Raw genomic sequence first — 12,641 nt, 5'->3', positions numbered from 1 at the left:
TGCCTTAGCAACAAGCTGAAATTCACCTCTTTTATAGCAGAGGAAGAAAGACAAGCAGCCTTGGAGGAGAGGGGTTCAGTAGGTATCAAAACAAGAAGAACGGGTGGATGAAGGAAAGGATGAGGAAGAAAATAATTTCCAACTGTAGTTATTTTTCTGAAGGAGAAAGAGAGGAATTGTGTGCAGCTAGAGATGGAAAATAAATATATCAACAAGCATGTTGAGAGAGAGCAGTTACAACTTTACCCTTTTATCTTTTCTCTCTGATGAATTGTCCTTTTGTCCCCACTCTATATTTAGCAGGTGCAATGTGGCAAGTGCTGGAAGGGGAGCTGTTAGTTATCAAGTAAGCCCAGAACATGCCTCAGCCTTGGTGCAGGCATGTGACCAAGTACCTGGAAGCATAGCACACAGATCCCTTCCCACTTATTCCTGTCTACTCTTAGAGGAGAGAAAGTTCACATTTTTTTGTTTCAACAGTAAGGGAGCTTCCACAGTTATAATATTTTTTGTACCTGCTGATCTCTACTTGTAGTCATCCTTGAGGAATATGTTTTCTCATGTAAGTGTGCCCAGCTTGCTCTTCTTTTTAATTACTGGGGACTGCTGAAATCTGATACTGGTATCTTCTTTTGAATCTGTACTTTAATCAATTTTTAACCTCCTCTTGTCAATAGGTAATATTTGTCTTTTTACAGGATCAATAGTGTTTGTCTAATCTACAGGTAGTCTGGTAAGACAAAGACATACAAATACATGGAGAAACAATGATAAGGGCAGTAATTTCATTTTTTGCAAGGACAGGCAAGACTGAAGAGATGAAGAGTCTGGCCAAAAATTGTATAGAGTGTATGAGTGATACTGAAAATACTCCTTGCATACCTAATTATTATTACCAAATTGTAACAAGAAAAATGTTTCTTTTACCATGGCTAGTGGAAGCCTTGTCAGAAAACATTATTTCTAGAGACTACTGCATCATATAGCATAGGAAATTGGTTCAAATATATTGCAGTTATTTATCAGACCAAACATTCCAGGAAATAGTTAGTACGTAGGCAAATACTCACTGATTTGCAGAACAGAGTCACTTCCCAATTGTGTCCCACTTGGGAAGTAATATCAGTTAGCTCAAATAACTTTGTGCTTCCTTTGAGGGAAAAAGTAAACAATTGAAAGCAAAACTGATCAATGACTTGTATTTAGAGACATTCGTTTGGAATCTGTTTTAGATGAAAGGTAAATGTGGATAGCAAGTGTAGTGAGGTTGTCAACTTTGAAAAGCAGATGCTAATGGTAAGCCATTGATGGCTTCTGTTTACTATATGGACATCAGTACATGATATTTTTCTTTACTTCTTTGTTGTTCTTTCTTCATTTTCTCTTTCTTTCTTCTTCTACTTAAGATATGTGCTTTAATACAATTTTCAGTTGAAACAAGCTGTTTCTTTTAAACCCAAGACTGCATTTTGTAGTAAATAAAGCAATGAGATTTTGCTTTGATATAGTAAATGAGTTGATAGTGTGCAAGAAAAGCAAAATGCTTTTCTGAGAACTGGAACATAAAATTCATATGAGCTCATGATGGATAGACCTCTACTCTCAGGAGATGCTCTGTGCTTTACTGGGAACCCATGACAACTTTCCTAAGGTTTGGACAAACGCCCAGTAGGAAAACCAGCATTTTAACTATTACGTGCTGTATTCGTTTGCAAGCCATCAAAATATTTAATTTTAAATTTAAGGGAACATCTGCAGCAAATAAACCTGCAGGTGGAGACTTCATATTTCATTATTATCTTACATAACTCTAGGACAAATCATGTTCAGCTATTTTTTTTCCTCACCGTTGTTGTAATTAGAGCTGCTTTGAAAAGAAAAAGTGGAGGAATGTTTTGTCAGAATATAGTTGTCAGAATATAGTTGTCAGAAAATCCAGAAAATCCTGGAAGTTACCACTAAAAATTAGCCATCTCTTTCTATAAGACAGTTATTAAAAAGATAAAGTCAGTCTTTCTCAAGTCCACTTCCTTTTACGTGGTCAGCACCAGCTTGCAAATCATGATTTGGTGCCCAAATCAGTAAAACTTACAGCTCTAATGGGTTGCTTCAGTAAACCTTCAGTAATCTGGTCTTCATTGCTCCAGAAGACTGAAAACCCTTTGCTCTTTCAGAGGCAGCCCTCCATGCACCATTCTGCAAGCTCATGTAACTTCTTCAGGCTTGGGTCTGCCACATCAGAGTCCCTATTCTTTGACAGCATCTTGCTCTGGCCACGCTCCAGCTCCCTTTCTGGCTGGCTTTCACAATGGCAGCTGTTGAGAGCGTGCCATCTACCTGCCAGCCATCCTTCTAGATACTCTTTCTGTCCTTGCTGTCTCTTTCTTTCCTCAATTTTTCTTTCAACCCTTCCCTTAATCTTCCTTTAGCTAAACCTCATTTTATAATTGCGAAAGAAAATATAAGATTGGTCCTGTTATCCTTTATTGTGCATATGTTTGTAGTTAAGCCTGGAAAAGATAAATTTCTAAAGTGACACTGTAGCAAATGCAAAACTGTTGTGTTCAGTAGATTATTATCACTCGTTTAATCTTTGATGGCTTTTTTATTATTAAAGCTGTCTGTGCCTCTGATTTATCAGCATGTTTTTGATGCAACTAAGTTGTTTTTTTTCCTCTTCTCTCCAAAATATACTTTCTACTACAGTACAATGCAAAGCAAGGTGGGTAAGAACCTTGGCATGAGCATTAGTATACTTGTGTTTATAAGATGTTATTGCTGTTCAGGTTCAGAAGCCTCAATCTCAAGGCAGAATTTAAGCATGTCCTTCTCTCAAACAGCATAAAAAACACATTTATGGACATACAACTTTGAAACTTGTCACTGAAGCATCTTATTTTAAAACAATAAGCTCTTTATCTTTGGCAAGTGAAGAAGAAAAGAAAGAAGAGATGACAGGAGCATTTGCATTGGGCAGAGATGCCCAGGAAGGTGGAACAGACTTTCCTGTAACACAGTTCCCCCAAATACCATTCACATTGTTTTGCTTCCACATCATTCCCAACTCACTTTGCACTGTTATCTGGATCTAAATATAATCTTGATCATTAAATTCCCCTGATTTTTTTGAAATAATGGGGACATTTTGGCAGGAACCCCTCTTGGCAATAAAACAGCAGTAGCAGTACCATACAGTCAGTTTTGTATCTACTGGGCTATGCAGAAAGGCATGATCACCTGTTATGACAATTTTCAGAAGCATCCTTTACATTTTTTTTTTTTCATTTAAACACTGTCAAAATCTGGGCATTGCAACTACATTATTGTTCACGTAGCTATCTATACCTCATGAAAATATTCAGTGATGCCGTTCCTTGACATCCTTCGGAAAAGCAGTGGGAAAAGGTAAGCGATTTGCTGTTTACTGTTTTCCTCCCTTGATGCAGAAATGAAGTCTGGCTGCCAATACTGAGGCCTGGGCACATCTGCTAAAAGATAGCAATCATTTTTCAGAAGGAAAAGTTTCCCCAGGATCCAGGACTCCTCCTTGGTTCTGGTGTTCATAAGGAGTTTGTTTGTGTTCTGGTACATTTCACATTGCAGGGTGCTTCAGGTTAATGAGAACTAATTCCATGCTGAAAAAGAATATATCTTTTAGAAAACCATCTGTATCTGATTAAAAAATAAATAAATAAATATATTCTGACATGTTTCTATCTCCAGTGTTTATGACACAACCAATCAAACAACACATGCTTTATTTCTGGCTTGAAATTGTCAAGGTTTGAGTCCTAGTCCTAGTAACTCCTTATAGCTTTGTGAGTTTGAAATACTTGCTGTTATATTTCTATTTCCTGGCCAGTACTCAGAGGATGGTCTGTCGCCCCTTTAGCTGGTTTTGTTTAGGCTAGAGGTTGCCCTCCTAGAAGTCCTGTTTGTTCTTCTGATCATAATTTATTCCCTTTCCCCTTTTCAAAGCTGTCTTCATGTTATTAGGACCCTTCTTAGAGTGCAGACATCAGAACTGGACGTACTATTCTGTTAGCATGATACCTCTGCCAAATACTGGGCTATAATAGTTGCCTGTTGATGCTCTATATTTACTTAGATATCCACTGATTGCATTTGCCTTTTTTGGTCCCACCATCAACCAGGCACTTTTTGACTAACTTATTATCCACTAAAACTTTCTAGCCTTAACCAGCATTACAGTTTTCCCAGAAAACATTTTATTTTGTGTATTTATGCTTGTTTTTTTCTTAGGTTTATGACAACATGAAAAGACTTAAGGATTTTAAGACTTAAAGGACTTCAAAAGAACAAGAACAACAAAACAGACAAACAAACAAACAAATAAACACATGCTGCTTTCTGGTACCAAAATTACCAAGCCGTCCTGAGAACTCAGAATCAGCAAACTCTTTACCAATCCTCCTATGTTCAGCAAGCTGAAAAATGATTTTATGTATCCACCCTGATTAGCAATAGGTTTGACAGATTAATAGTACAGCATCAGGTAATGGCTTTATGATTCTGTGTGTGCTGTGGAGCACAGAAAAGCAGTGTTCCTCATCTGTATGCAGGTTGTGGCCACATCCTTACCCCAGGGCAGGAACCATTTCTTCCTGCACATTACTTAGTATAATTCTGGTGTGGCTGCTGGGGGCTCTGCAATACGCCCAGGGTCAGTTCCTACAGTGGTGCAGAAGCAGGACTGCACAAAGAACTTTAAAGCACACTGGCCACAAGGTTATATACAGCCTAGGCGAGTCCCTGGCAAAGCACCCATTCAGTTAGGATTCACTTCTGTTTTGACAGCAACCTCTAGTTATTTTGAACCATTTAAATGTGTGCCAGGTTGGTTTTATGTTTTTGTGTTTTTGAAACAAACATAGCTACATTCACACCATACTTAATTTGTGGTGTTGCTCCCCAAAGAGCCTGAAGCTGGTTTCTCTCCAAAAATACCAGTATCCGGCTCTCCTAGGTCTATGCACAGTCTTCGATTCACTCTGATATTGGGCAGCACTCAATAGCAAAGACTTTGTAGGTAAAAGAATGTGCACAGCTCCGAGCCTGAGCAGGAGCGTTTTCTGCTCGCATTAAATTGTAAATATATATATATATTTATACATATATAAATCAGGCATATCAATTTACAGATTTCTTCCTAACCACTTTTGTAGATCATAATTGTGCTCTTATGCCCATGATCTGGCCAGAACAAAGAAATGGAAAGTTAGCTGGGACATTAAGAAAGTCTCCTTCATTCACCTGCAAAAGATATTTGTTTCGGAATGGTCTGCAGAACATTTACTCCATGTTCTACCACTTACCCCAGCATCATTCTTAGTGTTTTCACTTGTTTCTTGTAGTCTCTTTTAAAAAACCATTGTTGTCTTTAAAGCAAATGAGTTAACTGGACTGCTGAGGATCTCAGTGTTTTTCCATGATTGTATCAAATCTTCCCTTGCCTTTTTTTTTTTTCTTTTTTTTTTCTCTTTTATAAGCAGACTGTCTTCCCCTCCTCCTTCCTGTGTCTTGGCAGGACTTGATGTGTGAACTGTGATACTTGTCACTATATGACTAAAATTCCCTGAACAACAACACAAAAACAGCAGTGAACTCAACAAAGGAAAACAAGACACTATCTGTATGACAGAAACAACAAGGACTTCACACTTTGTGTTTCTGTTGTTTGCTCTTTATCTGTTGTACAAACTCTTTTTTTTTTTTAACAAGACACCAAGGGTTTTTTTTTTTGCTTAAAATATTATCCAACAAGAATTCAATCTCACCTCCATACTTCCAGTGCAATTATAGAGCTTTTAAATTAGAGCAAGAGCAGAATAAGCTCCCTAAAACTGACTTTCAGCTACTGAAATTAACGGTGAGGTAGGACAACCCTCATCGAGCAAAGTTCAGGTTTTGCAAAATGTATGGTTTTTATGTTTTTATGCTTAATTATGTACAAGTAGTTGGCACCTACTCCAACTACTGAATTCATTCAAGAGCATGTTGTTCAAGCGTAGCTGTGTGTCCTGAAAGGCAGTCAGGGTATCCTGTCAGCTAGTTTGGGAATGTTCTGATAAACATTCCAACTCAGAGATGTTGAATAGATTTATCAACTTCATTTTCAGAATTTAGCCATCACAGATTATTTCTGTACACACCAAATATTTGCAAAAGCTTAGTTAAGAGGACGTAATGGCAACTATGGCTGTTAAATAACACTGATTAGGTATTGCTGATATTGTTATTATGAACGTTGATGATGATTGCTATTGCTATTGATTATAGAAGACTGAAAAACTGGGAGAGTATTCTTGGAGAACTTGGAAACCAACATATTGACAAGTAACAGGTAGTGTGAAACTAAAATGAAAGGGCCGTTTGTTTCTAGCTATCACTATATACTATTGATTTCACATAGTTTTAAATGTTCATCCCTATTTAAATTTGATATTTAACTCAATTACTCTTTTAAAAGTCCGGAGTGGAAAAGTAGGCTTCACATTTCTGATGGCTTTGGAAAGAGAACAGAAAGAGCAAAGCTGCCCCCAAATACATTCTCCCTTAGAGAAGTTTTGCTTGTACAAAACTACCTTTTTCTTTCCTTCCCAGCTGTGCCCTTTTCTGTATCTACATCTATCAAAATATTTCAGAAACAAACTAAGACCGTAAAAAAGCAGTTCTTGAATGGTGAGTTTTCCAATTTGATTTTCCAAGCTGCTAAGTAGAATCCTTATTTGTCAGTCACTCCACACACCACTTTCCTCTTTTTCTGCCTTTTTTTCCCCCAACAGACTTATCAATTAACAGCTTGTTGTACAGATGCTGTGCAGGCACAAAATAAGAGAAGGTTTAACAGGAAAAGTAACCAATGATTATTTTGCTAACACTTCTGTCCATGTGACATATACATCCAAGTTACTCATGTGCACATTTCTAAAATACGTTCCCAGGATACTGCAGGAAAAAATACACAGTTTACTTCTGTTTTATCAGTGAGTTTGTTTTACTTTTGTTTGTTTGGTTGTAGTTTCTGGGAGTCATATGATAACTAGTCATTTTACTTTTTTTTCCTCTGTTAGTGTTTATGTCGCTGATCTACTTAAAACTCTATCCTGTTGCAAAATTTACATGTATTATCTGTTTCTGAATAATAGGGTATCCCTCAAAGAAAAGAGAATTTTGAAGATAAAATTATATATGTGCATGTGTGCTGATTTTCCTAGCCATATTTCAAGCAACTGCAATTATCTGAGTCATTTCCATGTGTTTTTCTGGTTATTGTTCTTTGACTTGCAATAAATTTCTGTGAAAATGGGAATATATCAATATTTGTACAAAACCTAAGCAAAGTTATTCATTACTAAGGAAAAGAGTGCATTTATTTTAAGGGTTTTTAAAATATGAACTCTAGCTGTTACTTGGCTCTGTGATACATTTTAAATTCCTCCCTTCAAGGTTTTAAAGTATTTTTATTTAAGATGAAATGACTATTCAGACTGAAATGATTAAAATATTGCAATGTTTCAAAATAAGTGTTGGCCCTAACAGAATATTTCTGGAATGAAGTAACAGTCCTGCAAGAGCTTCAGTGAAAGACAAAATCATACCCAAGGAGTCGTTGATTCACATAGCCAATTAAACTGAATCCAAACTATTTACCTTTACTGTTGTTACTTCTCTGTTCTTCATCTTACCTGAATTACTAGTGCTAATCTCCTTTTCACTATCTTCCTCAGGAATAATGCATTTAATTTTTTATGCCAGGCTGTTCTAGATTGAAGTGCCTTGGATCTTTTCCATAACTTCTGAGGAGTATCACAGTTAAACATGCTACACTGAGATAAAAATGGACACAACTGTTTGAGTAGAAACAAAGCCTCAACTAGTGTGAAGGACCATTCTGAATCCTCTGCTAGAAATAAAACACATCATGTTTATTGTGGTTATACTGAGCCTCAAATACCTACAGATTTAAATTTCCCCTGACATGATTACTGGCCGCAGCTGACTCTCTTTATTAGTCCCAGCTAGAATGTTTTCACTTCTGATGGTGGCCTGTCATTCTTGGATGCAATACATGTGAATCGCTGTCTCTGCTGCTTTGTTCAGTGACTGGTCCCACGGTTACAGTCCTGGTCAAAGCATTTTTGCTGAATTAGGCTATTCTTTTAGTACAGCTGCGTCCTGTTTGTTGCCTGGGCTGATTTCAATCTCAGGCTCATTTTTTTTGGCCATATTTTCATTTTCACCTTTTTGCTAGGATTGACCAAAACCAAGGGACTGAGACTACATCTCAAATCAATTTGAGTGTGGTGGAGTTTCTCCCTGAGGGCTACTGCTCTGCATTCAACTAGCAACAAGAAAGCTGCTCCTAGATTTCCTCCCATCCATCTCACAAGCACAACTGTGGACCATTTGCCCATTGTGCACAGCAATCATGGAAAGAAAGGTTGTCCTTTTAATACTCTCGTACATACAGAGCTGGGGCTCCAGATGTTTCCTGCTTTCTGTTTCTGTTCTCTTCTCCCATGTTATAAAACATTTATGGCAGGCATTTGGGAGAAAAGAAAGTGGTGTAATAATGGAAAAAAAATCCAACAAAAAACCACCAACAGTACATGACTAAATCCCACTTCTGCACACACAGCTTTAACAACAACATGTCCCCATGTTTTTCATGGAGCTGCTGAAGCTCAGCTGGCAAAAGCAGAGCCCAGGCAAACCTGAAGCAATGGCGTAGAAGAAAATGCTTTTCACAACTTGCTTATTCTGTATTTTCTTCCCCTGTTCATGACAGATGATTTCAGACCATTACTCTGGACACTATTTTTTTAATTTTTTGTGGTTCTGGAAGTTAAATACCTTCAATGGTGCTTTATGCTAGTTACATCTGTGATGAGCCAGAGCATGGCTCTTAATTCAGTGAAACAGATCTAGAAACAGTGATCCACACATAACCCCCAGGTTTAGCTAGCACAGCAGGAATTTGTGCTGAACATTTATTTGTATGTGAACAAATCAGTAAGTGACCATATACATTTGAAATGCTGTGTAGCTTTATGACCACCAGCAGTGTCCTGTTTATTTAGGACAAGAAAAGAGAAGGTGGTTTTAAAAATCTGAAATGGAAATACTTACATTCATTTCAGTTGTTGAGTAACTGATACTGTTGTTCCAGACTTTTTCATTAAAGACAGCAAGCTATATTGTCATAGGTATACACCAATCATCTAATCTTCCTTTTCTGTGATTCTGAAGGAGGTAATTTAGCTGCATTTCTTAGCTGGGATTTTATTGGTTTATTTGTTCAGTACCAGCTGTGATGGTACATGGCATTGTTTTAGAAAAGTCAGAAACATGATATGGTGCTTAAACAGTATGAGTAGCTCTGTTGACACACTAGAAAGGTGTAAGTATTAGGTCTCAAGAAACTTTTTAGCTGGATAACAACTGGCTTTCAAAAGTTTCACATTTGTTTTTCTGCACCAAGTGTGTATGGGAGAAGCCTACAAGGTCAAGAGAAAATAAGCAAAAGTCAAAGACAGACTAGAAAGACAAATAGTAACATCTGGTAAATGACTTCCTTCTACATTTGTGGAGCTCTCACTCACTGCAGTGAATGTGAAATGTTTTTCTTGGCAGGATTTTAGGATTAAAGTCCATCAGTCTGGGAATAAAGTTCATACAGGTTTATAACATTACTAATGCACAGTAACAAATTACAAATGTAGTTGCATTTAGAACCTGTATATAGTAGAAAGTCAACAAACAACAATGCTAAATGGTTAGAAAATAAGTTTTATTCTATCATTTTTGTAGCTTTTGAGAGGCATTCTGAATATTTCTATTGCTTTATATTAGTATATGAATATAGCATATGCACATACTATGTGTCCCTCTGTCAATTGACTAGCATCTAAACCTATCTTTGTACTAATTAGAGACTTGCATTCTCAGTCAGAGAAACAAAAGAGAAAGGTAGCTAAACACTGCTAGCAATACAGGCTGAGGATCTCAAATTTTTATGTATCCCTGATGGCACAGAACCCCCCAAAGGGGGAAAATCTGCTAAGGTAAGGAAAAGACAGCGGTGATCTGGTTCGGTGAATTTCCGTGATGGCTACCAGCTGATCCCACACTGCCACCCTTTCTGAGAGAACCATCAGGGAGAGATGGTCATGCAGACAGAGCTTGCGTTCTGTGGGCAGATGTCAGTTTTCCTTCTGCAGAGAAAAGAGAGAATATAGACTGTAAAATTTTTAATAAAGTGGGTACAGCAAACAAACAAACTACTTGCCACTTCCTTCTCTCCACAGCTTCTTTTTTTCTCAAACAGGAGTTGCAAAGGTTTATTGTAGAAGCACTTCAGTGAGTTCATGTAATCATTTAAAGTTTTATTCTCTAGTACTTAATGTTCCTCTGGTATTTTGCATTGCTTGGACTTTGCTCAGTGCTATATAGTTTAACTAGAACTACAGAAGTAATAGCCTTTGGGGTCGGGACATTTGGACCAAATGGAAACAGAAACGTCTGATTCATGGACTAAAGTCAGTACTATAGTTTAGTCCCAAATGCACCATGGAAACTTCTTTGTAGCTTTTAACACTATTTTAGCTATGATATTAAATGATGCCTCTAAGGCTAGGAAAATTAAGATTTCTTCATGCCTGCAGGAAACAGGAAGAAGGTTGAAAGAAAGAAGGGAGATATTCATGTGCAGCTCTTTCTGTAGAATCGTGCATAGATACATTTCTGTTTGCATTCATTGTCAGAAGTCTTGTTCAGTGCTTAGAGATTGTTTCTCAGTTGGCTTTCATGCCAATATACCAGGTTGGTTGCTTTGACTTGAACATAATCTCACCAGATTTACAGCTGTGTTTTGAAAGTAGACCCTGGTCATTTGCATTTATATTTCTAATGAAGTCTGTTTATTGTCTGATAAAAGCAGGAGAAGCCAGTCTGCTTAAAACTCAGGGTGAATTGTTCAGCTGTCCCTGTAATGCAGGACAGTTGTATTTTCCTATCATCTTTGATTAATGTGCTCTTCACCACTACATGACTTCTCTATAGATTTGACCAGCCACATGTCAGCAAGTGTAGGAGCCAATTTCTTGCTCTTTGTAAATCAGGCCAAGGGAAGGGCTTGGGAGCAGAAAACCATAATGGCCCATGAAAGTCTGAGAGCAATTATTCTAGCTAAGCAAACACAATAAATAGCAGGAAGCAAGGGTTACTTATGGAACAGATGTCTACTAAGAAACCTACTGTTATTTTATTTAAGACTTCTTAAAAATATGAATAGAAAATGAACAAGATGAAAGTCTTAAAAATAAGGACAGTTTAAAAATCACTTAGAAGAAAAATATCATTTATTTGAAAGACGCAAGCTCATTGTTTTGTATCTGCTTTTTAAATAACTTGGTATCTTTTTATCTCTTTTAAGGTGATAACGTTATGAAAATGATTGGGAAATCAGAAAGGGGACATTTCAAGGTGAGTCAAGTTTAATTTATCTTTAAAGGTTATCTTTAATAACATTTTAAGATGTAGACTAAGGTATATTATTTAGAGTCTGGATTCAGGCCAGTGCAGTGCTATCTCAGCCCCCGGGTAGCTCAAGGGGAAATTTCACCTTAAGTAGGAAAGAACTCTCTGCATAGTAGAAAGCTGCCCACAGCTACCCCACTTCAGGGAATATAGAATATTAACTTCCTGGATACTCTTATCCTTTCCCACAGTGCTACCATCTTTTTCTCTTTGGGGATGCTGGAGGGGATGATTCCTCCCTGATGCTGCAAAGGAAAAAGCATCCCCTCCATTTGTGCAACTGCTTGGTCCCTGAGTGGACTTTGGGTGGATTGTTCTTGGTATCCACCTGTCACAGTCTGGCTCTGCATCTGGCATCAGCTGTAAACAATGTAAGCTTCAGAGGCTGTATGTGAAACTGAAGCCCAGGCTTGTGTAATGAAGAGGAAAACTACACAAATTTTGCTGTGAAAGTTATGTCCTATATTTCTTCTGTCTGATTTATTTGGTATATAATGTATATTAATTTGATGAACCATGTCAGTATGAATGTTGCCAGCAGGTCGAGGGAGGTGATGTTTTCCCTCAACTCAGCATTGGTCAGGCCACACCTGGAGTGCTGGGTCCACTTCTGAGCTCCCTGGTATGAGAGAAACATGGACATACTGGAGAGTCCAGTGAAGGGCCACCAGGATGACAGAGGGATGGGAGCATCTCTCATGAGGAAAGGCTGAGAGAGCTGGGACTGTTCATCTAGGAAACGAGAAGGCTCTCCATCAATGTGTACAAATATGTGAAAGGAAGGTGACAAAGACAACAGAGACAGTCTCTTTTCAGTGATGCCCAGTGGCAAGACAAAAAGCAATGGGCACAAACTGAAACACAGGAAGTTCTGTCTAAACATCAGGAAATACTTCTGTTTGTTTGTTTTGTTTTGTTTTGTTTTTTCCTCCTGTGAGTGTGACTGAGCACTGGCAGAGGTTGCCCAGAGAGGCTGTGTTCTCCATCCTTGGAGATCTTCAAAAGCTGTGTCGATGCTGTTCTGGGCAATGTGCTTTTGGTGACCCTCATGGAGGTTGGACAAGACAATCTCAGACGTA

The 12,641-nt window shown here is 37.8% G+C and overlaps 1 protein-coding gene across 2 annotated transcripts in view; it reads left to right on the top strand.

Annotated features, from left to right (window-relative positions):
- Positions 1 to 11,276: 11,276 nt before the first annotated feature.
- Positions 11,277 to 12,641, top strand: part of TTC29 (tetratricopeptide repeat domain 29) — a 277,281-nt gene continuing 275,916 nt past the window's right edge. For both annotated transcript variants that reach the window (XM_068680905.1, XM_068680901.1), the window contains exon 1: positions 11,277 to 11,508. The gene's annotated coding sequence lies outside the window, so the exon portion shown is untranslated. The remainder of the gene's footprint in view (positions 11,509 to 12,641) is intronic.

This window comes from Anas acuta, chromosome 4 (genome assembly GCF_963932015.1).
Source record: "Anas acuta chromosome 4, bAnaAcu1.1, whole genome shotgun sequence".
NCBI classification, from domain to species: Eukaryota; Metazoa; Chordata; class Aves; order Anseriformes; family Anatidae; genus Anas; species Anas acuta.
Note: the sequence above shows the minus strand (reverse complement) of the source record. Positions and strands in the feature narration are given on the sequence as shown.